The sequence below is a fragment of the Triticum urartu genome, chromosome 2 (genome assembly GCF_003073215.2).
Source record: "Triticum urartu cultivar G1812 chromosome 2, Tu2.1, whole genome shotgun sequence".
Lineage (NCBI taxonomy): Eukaryota > Viridiplantae > Streptophyta > Magnoliopsida > Poales > Poaceae > Triticum > Triticum urartu.
Window position 1 is genome coordinate 133,003,188 of NC_053023.1, and position 23,213 is coordinate 133,026,400.

Sequence of the window (23,213 nt, forward strand, 5' to 3'; positions counted from 1 at the left end):
ATGGGATGAGGCATCCTTCCTGAGGGTGACGGCACAGAGGAACTCTCAATGAAAGCACCAATGTCGGTGTCAAAACTGGCGGATCTCGGGTAGGGGGTCCCGAACTGTTCGTCTAGGTCGGATGGTAACAGGAGGCAGGGGACATGATGTTTTGCCCAAGTTCGTGCCCTCCTGATGGAGGTAAAACTCTACGTCCTGCTTGATTAGTATTGATGATATGGGTAGTACAAGAGTAGATCTACCACAAGATCAGAGAGGCTAAACCCTAAAAGCTAGCCTATGGTATGATTGTTGTTCGTCCTATGGACTAAAACTCTCCCGTTTATATAGACACCGGAGAGGGCTAGGGTTACACAGAGTCGGTTACAATGGTAGGAGATCTACATATCCGTATCTCCAAGCTTGCCTTCCACGCCAAGGAAAGTCCCTTTCGGACACGGGACGAAGTCTTCAATGTTGTATCTTCATAGTCCAGGAGCCCGGCCATCCGGACACCCCCTAATCCAGGACTCCCTCAATCACCATCATCACCGGCTTGACACCTTGATCTCCATAAAAGCATCATTGTCGTCTCACCAACTATTGCTTCTACGACTATCGCTACCACTTAGTGATAAAGTAAAGCAATTACATGGTGATTGCATTTCATACAATAAAGCGACAACCATATGGCCCCTGCCAGTTGCCGATAACTGTGTTACAAAACATGATCATCTCATACAATAAAATTTAGCATCATGTCTTGACCATATCACATCACAACATGCCCTGCAAAAAGAAGTTAGATGCCCTCTACTTTGTTGTTGCAAGTTTTACGTGGCAGCTACAGGTTTATCAAGAATTGTTCTTACCTACACATCAAAAACCACAATGCGGTATAGTGATTGCTTTTTGATCTTTAGAAAGAATCTTGTTCATTGAATCTGATTCAACTAAAGTTGGAGAAACTGACACCCACTAGCCACCTGTGTGTGAATCATGTCGGTAGAACCAGTCGCGCATAAGCGTAAGCGTATGCGTAATGTCGGTCTGGGCCGCTTCATCCAACAATACCGCCAAATCAAGAATCAACTAGTGACGGTAAGCAATATGTATATACCCACGACCACAACTCCTTTGTGTTCTCCTCATGCATATAACATCTACGCGTAAACCTGGCTCAGATGCCACTGTTGGGGAACGCAGTAATGTCAATAAATTTCCCACACACACGCAAGATATATCATGGTGATGCATACCAATGAGAGGGGAAGAGTGTTGTCCACGTACTCTCACTACTAGGAAAAGGGCTATAGATGAAATTGACACTAATGGCGCACCAGACAGGTGGTGTGCCACTACTATATACTAATGGCGCACCATGTGCTGATGCAACATTAGTGTGGAAGACACTAATGGCGCACCAGACACACGGTGCGCCACTAGTAACAATTTTTTTTTTCATTTTCGCAAACATACTAATGGCGCATCCAGGCAAAGTGCGCCATTACTAGTTCTAACTAGTAATGGCGCACCAGCCACACAGTGCGCCACTACTGTATTTTTTTATTCTTTTGTTTGCAAAACTACTAATGGCGCACTGTGGCATAGTGCGCCATTACTAGTTTAAACTAGTAATGGCGCACTACGCAACGGTGCGCCATTAGTATATATATATATATTGTTTTTTATTTTTTTGCAAAACTACTAATGGCGCACGGCCAGCAGGTGCGCCATTAGTATGTTGGGTTACTAATGGCGCATGGGTGGGTGGTGCGCCATTAGTAACCTGGGACCAGTTAGATATTTTGGATAGCCACACCTACACACTCGCTTTCCCCACTTCATTCCCTCCATCTCCTTCTCCAAGCTTGTCGGCTGCCTCCTCCTCCTTACCTCATTTGCACCATAGATTCATCAAAATTAAGTCGTTAAATTACCTTTTTTGATAGGCAAGTAAGGGGAAAGCTATCTTTATGTTGTAGATCTATTTTTTTTTCTCCCAACCTCGCTCCAACAACGTGCACAAGCACTTTTTGTGGCCTAGCTAGATCTATGTATGTTTGTGGTGTTGCATATGTTTGTGGTGTTGCATATATGTTTGTGTTTGCAGGTACCGGTATTTGAAATGCGATAGTTGCTAATATTTTGCTGGAATGTTGATTCATTTCCGTTTCGGCGAGAATTTTGGCACTATGCATTCTTTTTGGTCCTATTGTTAGGGAAAGTCATGCCAAATTTTTTCTTGGTTCTAAAATATCGTTTTGCTCTACCCCACAGGCGACCATGGTCCGCACGATGACCGAAGGCATCGTGAATAGGTTTTTGAGCTCCGTGAAGGCCGAGATGCTTCAAAAGAACGAGACAGAGATAAGATATCCGTGTCGAAGATGCAAGCTGAAGAGCCTTAGTGCGGGACCACCTACTCTTGCATGGTTTCATGGATGGCTATCAGTGGCAAGGTGATGAAGATTACTATGAATTCGTCCATGGGGGCCGGACAAGAAATGAGGAAGGGCAGCAAGACAACCACCGCGGCTCGGGCGGGCGAGAAGACGAAGAATCTCCAGGACATGATCACGACGGTGATGCTATACCCAGTCATCATGTAGAAGATGACGGACATGATGATGAGGAAGATGCCGGAGTAGATGAAGGGCATGATCATGAAGATGAAGATGCCGGCGGAGCAGGCAACGATGGACCATCGATGGGCTGGGTGCAGGACCCTCATATTCAAGAGCTTCTTCTCAAGCAGACGGATAACGCAAGAGCTACCGCCCGAGAGAAAGCCAAGCTGGATCAACTGGAGATAGATGCGGCTACTCCATTGTATGAAGGATGCAGGCCCGAGGATACCCGCCTGAAATGTAACGCTCATGGCTCTGGAGATGAAGGTAAAACACAAAATGACCGACGCATGCTTCGACGAGAACATGTCATTCTGGCACGAACGTCTTCCCAAGGGGAACAAGTGCCCTACCAGTTTCGAAGAGGCGAAGAAAATCGTGTGTCCTCCAGATTTACCGCACGTGAAATACCATGTGTGCATGAACAATTGCATCATTTATCGGGACGAGCACGCGGAGTCTACCATATATCCGGTGTGCGGCGTCACTTGATACAAGAAGAGGAAGAAAGCTCCTTGAAAAGTGGTGTGGTACTTTCCGATCACTCCTCGTTTGCAGCGGTATTTCGTGGACCCTAAGGTAGCAAAGCTCCTGCGTTGGCACGCAGATAGGGAGGAGAAGAAGCGAGAAGATGACGCAAATGATACGGAGATAAATAAAAAAGACAAGATGCTGAGTCACCCTAAGGATGGGAGCCAGTGGCAAGCGTTGAACTTCGAACACCCAGAATTTGGGAAGGATCCAAGAAACATCGTGCTAGGCGTGAGCACCGATGGAGTCAGTCCGTTTGGCAGCCAGAGAAGCACACATAGCACCTGGCCTGTGTTTGTGTGGATGTACAACCTTCCCCCCTGGTTGTGCATGAAGAGGAAGTACATTCACATGAGTATGCTAATTGAAGGGCCGAAACATCAATCTATATTTGGGGCTGCTGAAAGAGGAGCTAGACACGCTGTGGAAAATGCCAGCCAATACATGGGACGCCGCAGAGAAAGAATATTTCCCTATGAGAGCCGCACTGCTCACGACGGTGCACGACTATCTCGGTTACGGATATCTCGCGGGGCAGGTGGTCCACGGATTTTCTGGATGCGTCAGGTGCATGGATGACACAATGTATCGCCAGCTAGATAGAGATCCCGGGTCTTCGAAAACCGTGTTCGTGGGACATCGAAGGTGGCTTCGCGACGATGACCCGTGGAGGAAACGCAATGATCTGTTCGATGGTGAAACCGAACCCCGAAGACGCCTGCGTACGAGGAGCGGCGAGGAAATAGACGAGCTGTTGAAAAATTGGAAAGATTGCCCACTGCCGGGAAAGAAGCAAAAGGCGCCAGAGCCGCAAAAGAAGCGAAAGGCGCTAGAGCCGCTGCTGAAGGTATGGAAAACGAGGTCTATTTTCTGGGACTTACCATACTGGAAGATCCTCCGTGTGCCTCACAGCCTTGATTTCATGCATATCACGAAGAACGTGTGCGAGAGTCTGCTTGGTACCCTGCTCAACATGCCAGAGAGGACCAAAGATGGGCCAAAAGCAAGGGCAGACTTGAAATCAATGGGCATCAGGCAGGAGCTTCACGCTAATGATGATGAGGCGAAGTAGGACACAGAAAGTCGTCGCAAAGGCAAAAAGGCCAAGAATACCGGAAATGACTAACCTCCCGCGTGCTTCACTCTAAGTCAGGAGGAGATCGAGCAGTTTTTCACCTGCCTCGTAGGAGTAAAACTTCCTTACAGTTACGCGGGGAAGATAAGCAGATACCTAGACCCAGCGAAGCAGAAGTTCAATGGGATGAAGTCTCACGACTGTCACGTGCTGATGACGCGAATACTTGCAGTTGCAATCCGTGGGATCATGGACATGCACGTCCGTGAAACGCTATTTGGCCTATGCAACTTTTTCGACGTCATCTCTCAGAAGTCGGTTGGTGTGAGGCAACTCAGAAGGCTACAGGAAGAGATCATGGTGATACTATGCGAGCTTGAGATGTACTTCCCGCCCACATTCTTCGACGTTATGGTTCATCTGCTGGTCCATATCATGGAGGATATCATCCAACTCGGGCCGACGTTCCTTCACAGCATGATGCCGTTCGAAAGGATGAATGGTGTCATCAAAGGATACGTTCGCAACATGTCATGTCCAGAGGGAAGTCTAGCCAGGGGCTTTCTGACCGAAGAGTGCATCTCCTACTGCATGAATTATCTAAGCATCGAGAACCCCATTGGTCTCCCCGTCAACAGGCACCTAGGCAGGCTCGCTGGATGGGGTCACCGTGAGGGTCGCCGCGAAATGCATGTCGACTTCGAGGGTCGACTCGCCGACTTTGAAAGAGCAAACCTAGTCGCGCTACAACACATAGACGTGGTCGATCCTTGGGTGGTTGAGCACAAAACCTTTATTGAGAAGACATACAATGACCGAGGCCAACAGAGGACGGGCGGAGATATAATCAAATAGCACAACTCATGTTTCACGCGTTGGTTCAAGCAGAAGCTTTTATCGTACCCTTTACATGAGGATTCTTCCGCAGAAGAACAACTCATATTCGCCTTGTCACAGGGCGCTGAGCACAACCTGATGACCTATGAGGCGTACGATATCAACGGCTACACATTCGACACCGAGGACAAGGACATGAAGAGCGATGGTTATCAGAACTCCGGGGTAACGATGGAATCCTACACCGGTAACGACAAGGACAGATACTACGAAAGGATCGAGAAGATCTGGGAGCTGAGCTATGCTGGAGAGAAGGTCCCGATGTTCTGTGTCAGATGGGCCAAGAGCGTCCTAAAAGAAGACTGGTATTTCACCACCAAGGTTATACCCGAAGCCAAATCCAAGACCGCGGGCGCAAACGTCACCGCAAAAAATGAGCCATGGGTACTGGCTTCCCAAGTGGACCAATGCTTCTTCATTACCGACCCGTCAAAGCCCAGTCGTGTTGTCGTGAGGAGAGGCAAAAGGAAGATCATCAGAATGGATGGAGTAGCCAATGAGCAAGACTTCAACAAGTACGGCGACTCGAAGATCAAACATGACGACGATGATGAAGTAGTAGCATACACCACAAGAAGAAGCAAGACCACCCTACCTAAAGGACGCCCGTTCCACAGAAGAACTCCATTTGCGAAAAAGAAGGGCAAGAAGATTGTGAACAGATAGCTAGCTAGCTAAGATCGATTGTATCTAAATTGTAGTCTTCATTCTCGATTGTATTTCATGGGCACTTTTTGAACTATCTTGAATATTTTTAAATTTCATGGGCACTTTTTGAATTCATGAAAAAATATTGAATATTCATGAGGACACTCGATCTCGATCCCCCTCCATCTCGATCGCTATCCCCCCTCGCCAGATCCCCCTTGCCAGATCCCCCTCGCCGCCAAGCACCCCCCGCACCCTCCCCCGCTCCACCACCGCCGACGACCCCCGCACCCTCCCCCGCTCCACCGTCACAAATGAATGCAACTAAAATTCCAAAAAAACAAATTTGATTATATTCTCCAAAAACAAATTTGATTATATTTTCCAAAAACAAATTTGATTATATTTTCAAATAACAAATTTGATGATATTTTTTATATTCATAAATATTTTCAAATAACAAATCTGATGATATTTTTATAAAAAATATTACTGTTTTTATAAAAATTTATTACTGTTTCATATTCATATTCATTTTCTAAAAAATTATTAGATGCAACAAAATAATAAAAAAAAAATCTTACTTATGGCGCACGGCTGGCTGGTGCGCTATTGCTATCTAAAAAAAGAATACTATGGCGCACGGTCGCGCTGGTGTGCCATTGCTATGAAAAAAACATTCTAATGGCGCACCGCCAGGGGTGCGCCATTAGTAATCTTCCCCCATCCATACAGTTCGTCCCTCCCTCTCGCCAGACACTTCGTCCCTCTCCTTCCACCGCGCCGCTCCCTCCCTCGTCCCTCCCTCCATCGTGTCGCCGCCGCCGCTGCCCCGACCCACTGCACCGCAGCCGCCCACTCGCCCCCGCCGCCTCCCTCTTCCCTTCCTCCCCCTCGAGCGCCGCCTCCCCCCAAGCCCCGCCTCCCCCCCGAGCGCCGCCTCCCTCGCCTCCCTTGAAACCCTAGAAACCCGCCGGAGATTTGGAGCCTCGGAGCCGCCGGAGAATTGGAGCCTCGGAGCCTCCCCACGTCCACCAGGAGAGGAGGCCCGCCGGAGATTTGGAGCCTCGGAGCCACCGGAGACTTGGAGCCTCGGAGCCGCCCCACATCCACCAGGAGAGGAGGCCCGCGACCTCCCCGCCATCTATCCCCGCCTCCCCCAAGCTCGCCGTCTCCGCCCTCCATCGTCTCCGCTCTGGCCACCACCTCATTGTGGTCAGGTAACCCTCCTCCCTCAGCCTCTCTTCCTCCTCTCCTCCCTCCCGGCCATGCCCTCTTCTTCTCTCTTTTGCTAGGTTTAGGTCAAATCACTGCCTCTGCCTCACTGGGTAACAATTCCATGGTGCTATATCCTCTGTTGCTTTAATTATACAACATTAGATATAGACATTTGAATCAAATTTGTGATCATCAAACATCAAAATTTCAGGGGAGAGGTTGGTGTCTGGATTGCATTCATTGTAGTCATCCTGCGGCTCTTCTTCCCGCGTCACTTCCCTGGTATCATTTCCTACCTAATCTTTTACCTATCCTTGCTGCCCCTAGCAAATTATCACTATGTGTTGCATTTCTCATCTTTGCTGTGCCCTGTAAAGAGAATTTTCTGCTTATATAGCACTACCAAAAACATGTCCTTATTTTTCATCTATGCAATAAGCCGCTAAACTATTACATAAATCACGCAATGAGTACTTGGTGCCTAGCAAACATGTATTTGTCCATGGTTTATAGACGAAAAATGCACTGCACACACTGAAGAAAAATGCACTGTATCATGTATTTGTCCATGGTTTATGGATGAAAATGGGTTATTTTGGACATTAACCATTGCAAGCAGTGTGCTGCTACAACTGTCTTGCAAGGTAAGAGACATGTAGGACTGAAACTGGATCCAGTCTTGTTTGCAACTGGATACAGACTAATTGCAAACTGTGCTATTTATTATAGCCCAGTAAAATAAAATATAGGATAAAGTATGTAGTGCTGGTTCCTGAGAATGAGTAGAGCTATCTAGTCTCTGCAAGTAACTTAAAGCCCCAGTATTCAGTTGCTGGTCTTTTTGGTGTGATACATAACACAAGATGGGTTTGGTGTGATTCTAGTCAAGAGATATGGACTCTTAATTACAAGTAAATATAGGGTTCAAGATGAGTATGTTGATTATCCAGGGCTGGATCTTAATTACAAGTAAATATAGGGTTTAATTTGTGTTTGGGGCTGGAGCTGGGAAAGAGAGATAGAGGGATAGGAGGGGGAGGGGAAAGAGAAATGTTTATTTTAGGGTTTAATTAGGGCAGTGGCATGGTGCCCAGCCTAGGTGATATGACTGTCAATGCATGTTCATGTTCATGTTGAGAACCTGTCACAATGCTTGACTTGAGTATGTTTAATCATCATTTTCTATGCATGCAGAACATCTTATTTCAATAGTAGTGCTCTTTTGCGAGGTAAAGTTATCTTTTCTGTGAAGTCATGCAGATTTTTTTTCTATATGTGCTTCTATATGATTTTTTTTCTCATATGTGCTTCTATATGATTTTTTTTCTTTTTTCTACTGTTGTTTTGCTAATAACCAGATCTGATACCAGTGAGTTAGATGCCCATGCATGCATGAGCTGGCTGACAGACAAAGAAAAGTAAGCCAGGCCTCAAGACAATGCAGCTTAATCAAATTAAACTCAAGATTCTAGTGTTTAACCCTGTTGTGTTGCTTCTAGAAATAATATAAAAGCTGTGAAAAAGAAATCTACGGAGTTGGCACTTTACATAAGGTTGTAGATCATTGTAGTGTCCTAATGTCTAAGACTATTGCATTGGAGGTTCATCTTGCAAACATATCAGAAATTGCAAACAAATCTGTGATAGACTTGTAAAATTGCTGGGTTTTGTCTCCGACCATTGTGTCGTGATGAATTTGCAGGTACCGCGAGAGGCCCTTGAGTTTGCCGGAATGTCGATTAACTTCCATTCCGGCAAATTCGGGTACTCCATATGTCCTATTTTCAGCAAAGATCATGCTGAAATTTTCCGTGAATTTTAGCATGACTTTGCTACAAATAGGACATATGGGGTACTTGCGACTAATGCATGGGCCGGGGTATCTTAGTACTTAGTTAAGTAGGATCAACTGCCCCGCCATTCTTGCTGCATTAAACCATAGGTGGCAATAGAGCCAAGTGATTAGGTCCAACTTAGAATTCTCCTTAGCATCGATAAACCCTAGATGATAAACCCATCATAGGTGGCTATAGAGCCAAGTGATTAGTGCCAAGTGATTAGGCCCAACCTAGGGTGCCTCGGCAGCGATAAACCCTAAATGATGAAAACTTAACTTGGCTTCTATAGGGTGCCTCGGTGTCGATGAGAACCTAAATGATGTACGCTTAGGGTTTTAGGGGTGCCTCGGCGTCGACAAACCCTAAATGATAAAACCCTAAATGATTAGACCATGATCTTGTTCCTTGACAATAACCAACCTTTTGATCAAACTTTTTTCCTATTTAGAGTGAAACATGACCCACAACGATTAGGCCGGCGGTTCGGGTGGCAAGCAATTCTGGGAGCTGTCCCAGGAGTTGGAGGAAGAACCTCACCGCTATGAGGATGCCGCGGAAGACACCGTTCCTGACTACACAACCCCTAGTGAAATCGGGGATGACACCACTGATGATGGCGCCGCAGATGCTACCACTGATGATGGCGGCGCACGCACGGATGGCAGCCAACCGAAGAGGCAATGGAAGGACTGGCGCCCGAGTGTGCTCGGCACCGTCAGGGAGGAATTTACTAAAGTGAACTCCGACGGGCATCCAACGGCGCCCAAAGTAGTAGTGAAGGGGTACTCGGTTCAGCTCGGGTGCATTCTCCGGAGCACCGTCTCGATCAACACCAAGAACCTATGGCATAAGGATCGAGGGAATTTGCGCAGCCTCCTCTTCACGAAGCTGCACGAACGATACAAGTTCCCCGCAGAGTTTGCAAACACACGCCTCTCAGGGAATAAAGTGAACGGTGCCGCCCTCACAAGGAGGAGCACGTCCCTGTCTACTTGGAAAAGCACGGTGAAGGCACTGATTGAAAAAGGTGATAGTTATAAGAAGATCAAGGCGAATATCCTTTGATGAGCGAAGACGACTCCAAGGAGTTCAAGATCAACTGCGAGAGCAGCGCAACCTCCGAATCAAGTCAGCAGGGAAAGAAATGCGGAAGTTGAACTTAGGGGTCCACCAACTCGGTCCCGGCGGTTATAGAGTGGCGAAGCATATATGGGACAAGGAGGACGCGGAGCATGCCGAGCAAGGCCTACTGCCCCGCTTCGAGAAATACCGTGACAAGCAGACCAGGAACTTTCTCAGGGCCCAGTACAAGGAAGACCCGGTAACAAAGGAGCATACCACGGATCCGAAGACCAGGGCGCTTGAGCTTGTTCTGGTAAGGAATACACCCCCGCGTAATTAGCTCCATATGGTTGCATTCTAATTAATCCCCAATATTTCTAAATGGTTCACGTTCCTTCCGCACGAAAATGAAAGCAGTAGCGCGGGGTCGTCTCAAAGCTCCCCTTTCGACACCCTTTTAAATAGGGCGTTGAACGTAATGAAAAACAAGGATAAGCTCAGTAAGCCGACGTCAGCTAGTCGTGTGGCCGGCAAAAGGCTTGTCCACAAAATGGTCGTCATACTATACCGCTGGTGGGCGAAAGGAGAAAAATACCAGCTTGGAAAGCTAGTTGCGCGAGGTTGAAGCACTCAAGGCACAAGTGGCGCGGATTCCGGAGATTGTCCAAGAGCAAGTGCAACAACAACTAGGAACGACGCTCAACGCCATGGTGCCTACGTTGATTCATTGGCGGCCGACGTGGATTGCGGGCGGCCAACAGGGGCCTCCCCCGGTTCCCAGCTTCACGGTCAGCAACTCGCACAACACGGAGGCGCCATTGGTGTCTCCGGCAGAGGCGGTATTCATGTCTTCGGCGCCGGCACGGGCATTGGAGCTTACTGCACCCGGGTGTACACCGGCCGGCACCTCGCCAACAAGCGGCCCCTCCGTCAGTTGCATGCCCGCCGTTGGCGGTGCCTCGACATTAGCCGAGCTCTACGGCATCACGGTAACGAAGCCTCTCGGCCGATGACTTCATCTCCTTGCCTTTGACTGGGCATCCCTAACGCCCTACATGTTTTTGCAAAGCGCCGCCGACGTTCCTTGCACTCTCCTGCACTTTGTGGGTGGCGAGTTGGTCGATGTCGCCAATGGCAGAATCGTTCAACTGGGCAACCCCGTGTTCCATGGTAATTCGATGCCACCCACAGTGTATAGGGTTGAAGTGGTTCTGGTGCTGCCAGGCTGCGACGAGCTGTTACCTCCAATTCGACCCATTGGGGCCGACGAAGAAGATGAGATGACCCTCAGCGAAGAGCCAGATTCGTTTGGGGGCGGGGGACACTACCCCACGGACAAGGCCGCCAGTCGTGCCGGCGCCAAGCCATGGCAAGAACGCCGCAATGCTACCGGACATGCCGGACATCCCTATGGCACAGGATCCGGACATGCATATGGCACAGGATCCGGACGACGACGACAACGACGATGATACATTTACCAATGTCGATAAGTACTTTGCCGAACATGGGTACAGTGATGAGTTCTGCGGGCCTCCTTTCAAAGAACCCAACCAGGACGACCGCGATCTAGCTGGTATGGCGGAGAAACCCAATTGCAATAGGCGTTGTCTAGCGTTCAGTTCTCAGGAGACGCCTCCAGCTGCTGCCTTCACCGAGCCTCAGATAGCTGAGGTGCGAAATATTATCAGCGCCAACACGCTCAAGAAGGCGGTCTGTGAGCAGAACTCGGTCCGATTACAGCAGATGAAGAAGAAGGGACGGAAATGAAAGGCTAAAAAGGGCGCCGGTGCGAGCCAGCCAGCACCGAGTACCATCCGTGCTCAGGACGGGCCACCTTCACCTAAGGATATCTCGAGGAGGGTGCATGTGGCGGGTAGGGCGATGCTACCATCAAATATGCTCAATGCTGCAACCGGTGCTATGCGGAGTCTGCATGACAGTGTTCTTTCTTTGGAGAAGCGGCGTCTCAGAGAGAATGATGTGGCATACCCAGTTTTCGTGGCCAAGGTGGCAGAGGGCAAGGGCTTTGTGGATGGCGCCATCAGGGGTACGATCCTCCTGCGGTTTGATGAAATCTTTGCTATGTTTAACCTTCATCCACCACTACTAGAAAAAGGACTATAGATGGGATTGACACTAATGGCGCACCAGACAAGCGGTGCGCCATTAGTATATACTAATGGCGCACCACCTTCTGATACGCCATTAGAGTTGAAACTACTAATGGCGCACCTGGCCCAGGGTGCGCCATTAGTATCAATTTTTTTTAACTAGTGCGCCTGTCCAAACATACTAATGGCGCATCCAGACACTGCGCCATTACTAGTTGTAACTAGTAATGGCGCACCTGCCGGAAAGTGCGCCACTAATGTTGTTTTTTTTATTATATTTTTTATTCCCTTTTTTGCAAAACTACTAATGGCGCACTGTTCCACCGTGCGCCATTACTAGTTTAAACTAGTAATGGCGCACTCTGGGACAGTGCGCCAGTAGTATGTTTTTTTTTGCAAAACTACTAATGGCGCACCACCAGAAGGTGCGCCATTAGTAACCTGGATTACTACTGGCGCATTTAGAGTTGGTGCGCCATTAGTAAGTGGGCAGCAACAAGATATTTAGGACAGCCTCTCCTACCCACACTAACTTTCTCCCCACTTCATTCTCTCCACCTCCTCCTTGTCTCGGGTGCCTCCTATTTTTCACCTCATTTCCACCATAGATTCATTCAATTTAAGTCGTTAAATTACCTTATTTTGATAGGTAAGTAAGGGGGGAAGCTATATTTATGTTGTTCTCCCTACAACAATGTGCACATGCACTTTTTATGGCCTAGCTAGATCTATGTATGTTCGTGGTGTTGCATATGATTGTGGTGTTGCATATGTGTTTGTGTTTGGAGGTGTACCGGTATTTGAAATGCGATAGTTGCCAATATTTTGCCGGAATGTTGATTCATTTCCGTTTCGGCGAGAATTTTGACATTAAGCATTCTTTTTGGTCCTATTTTTAGGGAAAGTCACGCCAAATTTTTTCTTGGTTCTAAAGTATCGTTTTGCTCTAACCCGCAGGAGACCATGGTCCGCATGATGACCGAAGGCATCGTGAATAGGTTTTTGAGGTCCGCGAAGGCCGAGATGCTTCAAAAGAACGAGACGGAGATAAGATGTCCGTGTCGAAGATGCAAGCTGAAGAGCCTTATTGCGGACCCGGAATCCGGGCAGGTGCGGGACCACCTGCTCTTGCGTGGTTTCATGGATGGCTATCGGTGGCAAGGTGATGAAGATGACTACGAAGTCGTCCATGGGGGCCGGGCAAGAAATGAGGAAGGGCAGCAAGACAACCACCGCGGCTCGGGCGGGCGAGAAGACGAAGAATCCCCAGGAGATAATCACGATGGTGATGCTGTACACAGTCATCATGTAGAAGATGCAGGACATGATGATGAGGAAGATGCCGGAGCAGGCGACGGGCATGATCATGAAGATGATGATGCCGGCGGAGCAGACGACGCTGGACCATCGATGGGCTGGGTGGAGGACCCTCATATTCAAGAGCTGCTTCTCAAGCAGACGGATAACGCAAGAGCTGCCGCCCGAGAGAAAGCCAAGATGGATCAACTTGAGTTAGACGCGGTTACTCCATTGTATGAAGGATGCAGGCCCGAGGATACCCGCCTGAAAGTAACGCTCATGGCTCTAGAGATGAAGGTAAAACACAAAATGACCGACGCATGCTTCGACGAGAACATGTCATTCTGGCACGAACGTTTTCCCAAGGGGAACAAGTGCCCGACCAGTTTGGAGGAGGCGAAGAAAATCGTGTGTCCTCTGGATTTACCGCACATGAAATACCATCTGTGCATGAACAATTGCATCATTTATCGGGACAAGCACGCGGAGTCTACCATATGTCCGGTGTGCGGCGTCACTCGATACAAGAAGAGGAAGAAAGCTCCTCGAAAAGTGGTGTGGTACTTTCCGATCACTCCTCGTCTGCAGCGGTATTTTGCGGACCCTAAGGTAGCAAAGCTCCTGCGTTGGCACGCGGATAGGGAGGAGAAGAAGTGAGAAGATGACGCAAATGATCCGGAGATAGATAAAAAAGACAAGATGCTGAGTCACCCTAACGATGCGAGCCAGTGGCAAGCGTTGAACTTCGAAGACCTAGAATTTGGGAACGATCCAAGGAACATCGTGCTAGGCGCGAGCACCGATGGAGTCACTCCATTTGGCAGCCAAAGAAGCAAACATAGCACCTGGCCTGTGTTTGTGTGGATGTACAACCTTCCCCCCTGGTTGTGCATGAAGAGGAAGTACATTCACATGAGTATGCTAATTGAAGGACCGAAACAACCAGGGAACGACATCAATCTGTATCTGGGGCTGCTGAAAGAGGACCTTGACACGCTGTGGAAAACGACAGCCAATACGTGGGACGCCGCAGAGAAGGAATATTTCCCTATGAGAGCGGCGCTGCTCACGATGGTGCACGACTATCTCGGTTACGGATATGTCGCGGGGCAGGTGGTCCACGGATTTTCTGGATGCGTCAGGTGCATGGATGACACAACATATCGCCAGCTAGATAGAGATCCCGGGTCTTTGAAAACCGTGTTCATGGGACATCGAAGGTGGCTTCGTGACGATGACCCGTGGAGAAAACGCAAGGATCTATTCGATGGTGAAACCGAACCCCGAGGACGCCCGCGTACGAGGAGCGGCGAGGAAATAGACGAGCTATTGAAAAATTGGAAACACTGCCCACTGCCGGGAAAGAAGCAAAAGGCGCCAGAGCCGGGAAAGAAGTGAAAGGCGCCAGAGCCGCTGCTGAACATATGGAAAACGAGGTCTGTTTTCTGGGACTTGCCGTACTAGAAGATCCACCGTGTGCCTCACAGCCTTGATGTCATGCATATCACAAAGAATGTGTGCGAGAGTCTGCTTGGTACCCTGCTCAACATGCCAGAGAGGACCAAAGATGGGCCGAAAGCAAGGGCAGACTTGAAATCAATGGGCATCAGGCAGGAGCTTCACGCTATATATGATGATGATGATGATGATGAGGCAAAGTAGGACACGGAAAGTCCTCGCAAAGGCAAAAAGGCCAAGAAGACCGGAAATGACTACACTCCCGCGTGCTTCACTCTAAGTCAGGAGGAGATCGAGCAGTTTTTCACCTGCCTCGTAGGAGTAAAACTTCCTTACGGTTACGCGGGGAAGATAAGCAGATACCTAGACCCAGCGAAGCAGAAGTTCAGCGGGATGAAGTCTCACGACTGTCACGTGCTGATGACGCAGATACTTCCAGTTGCAATCCATGGGATCATGGACGCGCACATCCGTGAAACCCTATTTGGCCTATGCAACTTTTTCGACGTCATCTCTCGGAAGTCTGTTGGCGTGAGGCAACCCAGAAGGCTACAGGAAGAGATCGTGGTGATACTATGCGAGCTTGAGATGTACTTCCCGCCCGCATTCTTCGATGTTATGGTGCATCTGCTGGTCCATATTGTGGACGATATCATCCAACTCGGGCCGACGTTCCTGCACAGCATGATGCCATTCGAAAGGATGAATGGTGTCATCAAAGGATACGTTCGCAACATGTCACGTCCAGAGGGAAGCATAGCCAGGGGCTTTCTGACCGAAGAGTGCATCTCCTACTGCACGAATTATCTAGGCATTGAGAACCCCATTGGTCTGCCCATCAATAGGCACCTCGGCAGGCTCGCTGGATGGGTTCACCGTGAGGGTCGCCGCGAAATGCATGTCGACTTCGAGGGTCGACTCGCCGACTTTGAAAGAGCAAACCTAGTCGCGCTACAACACATAGACGTGGTCGATCCTTGGGTGGTAGAGCACAAAACCTTTATTAAGAAGACGTACAATGACCGAGGACAACAGAGGACGGACGGAGATATACTCAAAGAGCACAACTCATGTTTCACGCGTTGGTTCAAGCAGAAGCTTCTGTCGTACCCTTTACATGAGGATTCTTCCGTGGAAGAACAACTCATATTCGCCTTGTCACAGGGCGCCGAGCACAACCTGATGACCTATGAGGCATACGATATCAACGGCTACACATTCTACACCGAGGCCAAGGACATGAAGAGCGATGGTTATCAGAACTCCGGGGTAACGACGTAATCCTACACCGGTAACGACAAGGACAGATACTACGAAAGGATCGAGGAGATCTGGGAGCTGAGCTACGCTGGAGAGAAGGTCCCGATGTTCCGTGTCAGATGGGCGAAGAGCGTCCTAAAAGAATACCGGTATTTCACCACCATGGTTATACCCGAAGCCAAATCCAAGACCGCGGGCGCAAACGTCACCGCGAAAAATGAGCCATGGGTACTGGCTTCCCAAGTGGACCAATGCTTCTTCATTACCGACCCGTCAAAGCCCAGTCGTGTTGTCATGAGGAGAGGCAAAAGGAAGATCATCGGAATGGATGGAGTAGCCAATGAGCAAGACTTCGACAAGTATGGCGACCCGAGGATCGAAATGACGACGATGATGAAGTAGGAGCATACACCACAAGAAGAAGCAGGACCACCCTACCTAAAGGACGTCTGTTCCACAGAAGAACTCCATTTGCGAAAAAGAAGGGCAAGAAGATTGTGAACAGATAGCTAGCTAAGATCGATTGTATTTAAATCGTAGCCTTCATTTCTCGATTGTATTTCATGGGCACTTTTTGAACTATCATGAATATTTTTAAATTTCATGGACACTTGATCTCGACCCCCCTCCATCTCGATCGCTATCCCACCTCGCGAGATCCGGTCCCCCTCGCCGCCGAGCACCCCCCGGTCCACCGGCCGCCGCCGCCGACCCCCCGCACCCTCGATTCCCCTACTCAACCGCCGCCGACGACCCCCCGCACCCCTCCCCTACTCAACCGCCGCCGCCGACCCCCCGCACCCCGCGCACCCTCCCCCGCTCCACCGTCATTACTGTTTGATGATATTTTTTAAAAAATTATTACTGTCTTATAAAAAAGATATTACTGTTACTGTCTTATAAAAACAATATTACTGTTATGATTTAAACAAGTTTAAAAAATTATTACTGTCTTATAAAAAAAATTACTAATGGCACACCACGGTGAGGTGCGCCATTAGTATGGATGTACTTATGGCGCACCGAGGGGTGGTGCGCCATTAGTATTGTGCCCGATCCCCCCTTCCGTCTCCCCCTCGCCAGTTCCCTCTCCTTCCCTCCACCGTGCCGCCGCCGCTGCCCCGACCCACTGCGCCGCAGCCGCCCACGCGCCCCCGCCGCCTCCCTCTCCCCTTCCTCCCCCTCGTCGTCGGCGGCCCGGACGCCGCCCCATCCACACCGCCCCGTCCACCTCGTCGGGCTCCTCCTCCCGCTCCCACCAGCAGCCGCCGCCGGAAGTTGTTGCCCTCCCACTGCCGCCGGACGCCGCCCCCTCCCCCGTCGTGCAGAGCATCCAGGCGAGACGCCGGCGCCCCCCTCTTCACCGCCTTCCTCAACGACGCCCCGCCTCTACCTGCTCTTCCACGCCGGCCGCTGCCGACCTGCCGCTACCTCGTCACCGGACCGTGAGCTCCTCTTCTACTCCCGTGCGCGTGCTACCTGCTGTCGCTTGAGCCACTGGTGCTGTGCTGCTGCTTGCGCTACTGTTCTGTTGTGCCATGGATGGGTGGTTGTGCTGATGCTAGCTAGTGGCCGCTGTTCTAAAAAAATGGTCAATTTTTCAATTGAAGCATATGTAGAGTCAGTGTACATGATGGTCTTGTTCGGGAATGAAACTGAGTTCCCCTGTTATGTCTATCTTCAGAAGAGGCTCAGCCACATAGTTCCCATGTCTATCTTCAGAAATGAAACTGATGTCTTTTTTGTCTAGTTTGTGAAGAGGGGGGTGTTGTTCACCGTAAATGATTTGTTTACTAGGTTCATTTTTGTGAATGTAACTATCTACTCCGTCCGTTCCATGACATGTCAGTTTTGTTCTGACTTCTGAGCCAAACCTTGTGAACTCTGACCAAAGTTTAGCGAGAAAATACCATACCAAATTAACGTCAGCTGATAAATCTTCAACCGTGTTTCCCTAGTGTATGTACTCCCTACAAAAGTCTCTAAAACGTCCTATATTAGTTTACCGAGGGAGTATTTATTTAGGTATTTTAGATGTTCATATCTTTTCAATACATCAAATCAACTGTAGCATCTAAACTGGGGATTTCCTGCAGCCTGAGCAAGAGCAGAGCCTTGACATGATGCCCAGAAAATTATCATGTTCATTTCTGTGCAAGTAATTATCATGTTCATTTCTGTGTAAGTGATGTTTGCCGTAAATGATGGCGTTATCTACCTGTTTCATTTCTGTGAACCCGATCATCTAGTTCCTCATGTCTGAAATCAAGACGTGTTAGCTTTGTTCTAAGTCAGCTTCTGTAAAGTTTGACCAAGTTTATAGAAGAAGAAAAACATATCTCTGGACTAACTCATGAAGTAAATCACGAAATACGTATTACACCTTAGATGGTCATTACATCTATACAGAGGCAACTCTGCATTGTTTCTGAATCACATTTCAGTAAAAAGTTAAATGGAATGTGGTAACAAATGCACCAAAAGATCAAGCAGGATCACTGCTGTAGATTGCAGTGGCATGGATATTTACACCAAATTGCTTATTGACACTCAAACTACAATACATCAGGCCTTATTATAAGTAGCGAAACCATGGACTAAAGAGGCTCAGCCACATAGTGACCTGACTGAGTCATTCTAGTTTCTTGTATGTGTCCAGCCGGCTCAGAGCACCGTCTGGCAGAGACTTTGTACTGTTGCTGATCACTTCCCTTGATTGTTTCAGCTCACTCTTGCCTGCAATGAACCAATTCTCCTTTTATCCATTTGATTGGCTCCTATTATAATTGCAGAGGATAAGAAGAACTTGCCCTGTTCTTGCTTGTACACCAATCTCTGCTTCAACTACTGCAATTACTTTCATGTAACAGTCTTGTACCCAATGCTTCAGTGGCAGTGCATCCTAAGCAATGGAAGCCTTTTTTCACATGCCAATGTATTTTCCATGTTGTGATGGAGGCCTTTTTTGCCTTGTCCACCCGAGAGGCCCTTGAGTTTGCTGGAATGTCGATTAACTTCCGTTTCGGCAAATTCGGGTACTCCATATGTCCTATTTTCAGCAAAGGTCATGCTGAAATTTTCCGTGAATTTTAGCATGACTTTGCTAAAAATAGGACATATGGGGTACTTGTGACTAATGCATGGGCCGGGGTATCTTAGTAGTTAATTAAGTAGGATCAAGTGCCCCGGCGTACTTGTGACTAATGCATGGCTTTTAGGGTGCCTCGGTGTCGATAAAAACTGAAATGATGAAAGCTTAGGCTTTTAGGGTGCCTCGGCGTCGAAAAACCCTCAATGATAAAAGCTTATCTTTTAGGATGCCTCGGTATCGACAAACCCTAAATGATGAGACCATAATCTTGTTCCTTGACAATAACCAACTTTTTGACCAAACTTTGTTCCTATTTATAGAGAAACATGGCCAACAACAATGAGGCCGGGGGTTCGGGCGGCAAGAAATTCTGGGAGCTGTCCCAGGAGATGGAGGAACAACCTCACTTTGTATGAGGACGCCGCCGTCCCCACCGATCCTGAGACCACTGATGGTACTGCCGAGGATGACCCCACTGATGCCACCACTGATGGTGCCGCCAAGGATGCCATCACTGATGATGGCGGCGCATGCACAGATGGCAGCCAACCGAAGAGGCAACGGAAGGACCGGCGCCCGACCGTGCTCCGCACCCTCAAGGAGGAAGTTACTGAAGTGGACTCCGACGGGAATCCAACGGCGCCCGAATGAATAGTCAAGGGGTACTCGCTTCAGCTCGGGTGCATTCTCCGGAGCACCGTCTCGATCAACACCGAGAACCTGAGGCATCCTGACCGAGGGAATTTGCGCAACCTCCTCTTCACGAAGTTGCATGAACGATACAAGTTCCCCGCTGAATTTGAAAACACAAGCCTCAAAGGGAATAAAGTGAACAATGCTGCCCTCACGAAGATGAGCAAGGCCCTGTCTACATGGAAAAGCAATGTGAAGAGGATGATCGAGAAAGGTGAGAGTTATGAGAAGATCAAGGAGAAAAATCCTTCGATCACTGAAGATGACTACAACAACTTCAAGATCAATTGCTCGAGCACCACAAACTCCGAATCAAGTAAGTGGGGGAAAGAAATGCGGGAGGTGAACTTAGGGGAACACACACTCATGGGACACATAGTCATAGGAACATGTATAAGTTATAGAGAAAGCAATAGCAACAAACTAAATGATCATCGTGCTAAGCTAACGGATGGGTCAAGTCAATCACATCATTCTCTAATGATGTGATCCTGTTAACCAAATGACAACTCATGTCTATGGTTAGGAAACATAACCATCATTGATTCAACGAGCTAGTCAAGTAGAGGCATACTAGTGACATTATGTTTGTGTAAGTTTCCGGTTAATACAATTCTAGCATGAATAATAGACATTTATCATGATATAAGGAAATATAAATAACAACTTTATTATTGCCTGTAGGGCATATTTCCTTTTGTATATGATGCAACTGGAAGGTTTTGTCGATCCAAAAGGTGCTAACAAAATGTGCAAGCTCCAGTGATCCATTTATGAACTGGTGCAAGTCTCTCGGAGTTGGAATATATGCTTTGATAGTGTGATCAAAGCATATGGTTTTATAGAGAGTTTTGGAGAAGCATGTATTTACTAGAAAGTGAGTGGGAGCTCAGTAGCATTTCTGATATTATATGTAGATGACATATTGCTGATCGGAAATGATACTTTATTTTTGAATGGCATAAAAGGATACTTGAATAAGAATTTCTCTATGAAAGACCTTGGCGAAGCTGCTTATATATTAGGCATGAAGATCTATAGAGATAGATCAATACGTTTGATTGGAATTTCACAAAACACATACCTTGATAAAGTTTTGAAGAAGTGCAAAATGGATCAGTCAAAGAAAGGGTTCTTGCTTGTGTTACAAGGTGTGAAGTTGAGTCAGACTCAATGCCCGACCACTGCAGAAGATAGAGAAAATGCAAGTCATTCCCTATGCCTCGGCCATAGGTTATATCATGTATACAATGTTGTGTACCAGACCTAATGTGTGCCTTGCTATTAGTTTAGCAGGGAGGTACCAAAGTAACCCAGGAGTGGATCACTGGACAGCGGTGAAGAACATCCTAAAATACCTAAAAAGGACTAAGGATATGTTTCTTGTTTATAGAGGTGACAAAGATCTCGTCGTAAATGGTTACGTCGATGCAAGCTCTGACACTGATCCGGATGACTCTAAGTCGCAAACTAGATACATATTTATATTGAATGGTGGGGCTATTAGTTGGTGCAGTTCTCGTGGCGGGACCTAAGTGTGAATCAAATTACATGGCTGCTTCGGAAGCAACAAATGAAGGAGTCTCGATGAAGGAGTTCATATTCTATTTAGGTGTAATACCTAATGTCGGTGTCAAAACCGGCGGATCTCGGGTAGGGGGTCTCGAACTGTGCGTCTAGGCTGGATGCTAACAGGAGGCAAGGGACACGAAGTTTTACCCAGGTTCGGTCCCTCTCGATGGAGGTAAAACCCGATGTCCTACTTGATTAATATTGATTATATGGGTAGTACAAGAGTAGATCTACCACGAGATCATGGAGGATAAACCCTAGAAGCTAGCCTATGGTATGATTGTTGATGTGTACGTTGTCCTACGGACTAAAACCCTCTGGTTTATATAGACACCGGAGAGGGTTAGGGTTACATAAAGTTGGTTACAATGGTAGGAGATCTTCATATCCGTATCGCCCAGCTTGCCTTCCATGCCAAGGAAAGTCCCTTCCGGACATGGGACGGAGTCTTCAATCTTGTATCTTCATAGTCCAGGAGTCCGGCTGAAGGTATAGTCCGGCTATCCGAACACCCCCTAACCCAGGACTCCCTCAGTAGCCCCTGAACCTGGCTTCAATGACGACAAGTCCGGCGCGCATATTGTCTTTGGCATTGCAAGGCGGGTTCCTCCTCCAAGTACTTCATAGAAGATTTTGAACACAAAGATAGTGTCCGGCTCTGCAAAATAAGTTTCCACATATTGCCATAGAGAGAATAATATTTAAAAAAATCTAATCTGCTGACGTATTCCATAGTGTGACATCACACCACGGCCAAGCTTTTATTCGAACCGTTTTACTGTCCCATCTCAGCGCGTTATGCGAGGCGGTTTCCTTGGCACGTCTTGTTAAAGCAGAGATCGTGTCCCCTTATTCCGGGATTCTCATCAATACGGGCGTGGGTAACCCAACCGCTTCTAGGACTCCTAGATTATAGGCAAGTCCAAACGGAGACGGAGAGGACGCTTGATATTCACCCTCTTTATAAAGGGGACAAGGCTTTTATTTTTCCCTCCCGTGCTCAATCGAATCCTTCCCCCACCTCAAGCTCAAACGCCCGAAGTTCAGGTCAGGTGCTCCGAACCTTCAGTCATGTCTGGATCAAGCCTTCAAGGCCGATGGGTGCCTTCCTCCGTCACGGAAGAAGACATCAAAAAGTTGAGGGAGGCCAGATATCTGACCGCCGAGATTTTGCATCGGCTGCCTCCCCGAGGGCAGGCCGTCCCCACCCCCGAACCCAATGAGAACGCCGTGTTCGTCTCCCACTTCCTCCGAGGTCTAGGCCTTGCTCTGGATCCTTTCGTAAGGGGTTTGATGTCTTACTACGGGCTAGACTTTCATGATCTAGCTCCGGACTCCTTTCTTCATATCACGACATTTATTGTCGTGTGCAAGGCCTTCCTCCGGGTTACCCCTCACTTTAGCCTATAGCTCAAGACCTTTGAAGTGAAGCCGAAGATGATCGAGGGGCAACATGCAGCGTGTGAAGGTGCCTCAATACAGGAGTCCTCGTCAACCTGGTGCGGTAGCGCTTTACCATCCGCTGAATGCCGTCAACCTGGTGCTCCTCGTCCTCCTTCCAATCAGTGGAGGCCTCAACCGCCGCCGGTGCCGGCGCCGGCTCTGGCTTCGACTCGGGCTCACTTCTCTCTAGGGTTTTAGTCTTACTAGCGTATTGCGACATTGCGTCTCTTTGTTTAGTGGTCTAGGACTCTGTCCTGGGAGGGTACTTATAGTTGTTGCGGGTTGGTGGCTCCTGCTTTTTATGGCAGGAATTCATTCGCTTCAATAGTTATCCAGGATTCCATGGTGGCGCCGAATCCAATATTTGGCTGAAACTCGCAGGGGCTCCGCGCTCCTCTGCAAATT